The 1,686-nt window shown below is 56.9% G+C and overlaps 1 protein-coding gene across 2 annotated transcripts in view; it reads right to left on the bottom strand.

The window, feature by feature from the left end:
* KIAA1257 (KIAA1257 ortholog) overlaps nucleotides 1-1,686 on the bottom strand; it is a 23,747-nt gene that overhangs the window by 13,797 nt on the left and 8,264 nt on the right. The window lies entirely within an intron of this gene.

The following is a 1,686-nucleotide window of genomic DNA, read 5'->3' as shown; positions in this document are numbered from 1 at the left end:
AGACGCCAGCCTGCCCAGGACTCTGCCGAGGCGGCAGGCGACTACTGCAGCGTTCACGGACAAGCACGACGTGGCGCCCGAGCCAGAGCAGGCGGCTGCGAGGGGCAGCAGAGGCGGCTGTGAGAAGCGTTTCTCATAGGCGGGTCCGTGTGGTTCACCAGGTGGGGTCACGCTGGGGTGGGGCGAGCAGAGGCCCAGCTTCAAATCCCAGCGCTGTCATCAGATACCTGCAGAACCGGCACCTGCACCTCCTCTCTCAGGGTGAAGGGGGCCAGAGGAGCCGCCTTCGGCAGGGGCGGAGAGGGCGGCCCGGAGCACGGATCCTCCACAAGGGCACGTGCGCCCAGCAGTCACCCCAGGGGCGGTCTCGAGGATCACAGCCGGGGGGAGCTCATGGGGACCCTGAGCGTGGGCAGCGGGCATTGCTCCCTAAAGCCAATTCATCGAGGCCAGCCCTAGTGGGGACCTGCGCACCCGCGTCCACTCTAGAGGGCCCCGGCGCCACGCATGTTCACATCGCCGCCGAGATCTGGGGAGGCGTCTCACAGACCTCCAGGTCTGGCTCTCTCGGCCTCTGCGTCACAGACACCTGGGGCCCTCCTGTGCCCGGGGGATATTTTGCAGCGTCCCCTAGATGCCAACAGCATCCCCCATGTGACAGCCCGAAACGCCTTCATACCCTGAAAATGGTCCTGGGGGCAAAGGTGCCTGAATTGAGAACTGCTGTTCTGGAGTTAAGAAAAAGTTGGGGGAATGGACACCCCCAGTTCCTGTACCTACAACTGCCAGGCATGAGTGTGTGTGACTCCTCACAAATGCCCCGTGTGGCTGTTGCCTCTGCCTTACAGATGGGGAAGCGGAGGTCCAGGGGTGCTAAGTATTGCCGCCATCTCTGAAAAGCAGCCCCAGTTTCTGCAGAGCAGCCAGTAGAGGGCGCAATTCGCCCTGAAAGCCAAAAACCACAATGAAATAAATTTGAAATTATTTTCTCTAAAAAGAAAGAGGGTTTCCCCTTCCATACTGTCCTCTTAAAAAATGCAGTGACATAATTTGTTCCGAGATTTCTGTCATCAAAACATGGGCACAAATATACCTATTATTTGCCAAACTGGAAAATCCAGCTCATAAATGGTGATAAATCTTAGACCTGTTCTGTCACTGAGTTAAGTGACCTTGGATAGGTTCTTTGACTTCTGAGTTTTGATTTCTCACTGGCAAGGAAGGGGATGATGCCCAGGCCAGCCAAGCTCAGAGGGAGGGCTGGAGCTTATCATGAGAAGTGAGTGACGGGACATGCACTCCGGCTCCCTGTCCTCGTTTCCATGACTAGATGGTTCTGTGAAAATATGTGGGGATGTGTTTATAAAAAGTGGCATCTTATTTACAAACAAAATTTCAATACTTGTTCTTCTCACAGGTTTCCCTGGATTTGGGAACCAAACCTCGCTCAGATTCCCATTGGGCAGTTCTGTGCTGTGTGATCTTGGACAAGGCACCGAAGCTCTCTGCGCCTCCATTCCTTCCTCCGCACGTGGATTCAACTGCCCCCACGTGGCTGAGTGGCCGTGGGCACCAAGTGAGGGCACAGAGCAGGGGGATGGCCCCTGTGAGCACGTCTGTGGACACCTGGCCACTGCCGGGGCAGGGTGGGGTATGCAGAGGGGCATCACTGCGGGGGGGGGGGGG

This window comes from Condylura cristata, unplaced genomic scaffold, assembly GCF_000260355.1.
Source record: "Condylura cristata isolate star-nosed mole 26May11 unplaced genomic scaffold, ConCri1.0 scaffold00033, whole genome shotgun sequence".
NCBI lineage: Eukaryota > Metazoa > Chordata > Mammalia > Eulipotyphla > Talpidae > Condylura > Condylura cristata.
Note: the sequence above shows the minus strand (reverse complement) of the source record. Positions and strands in the feature narration are given on the sequence as shown.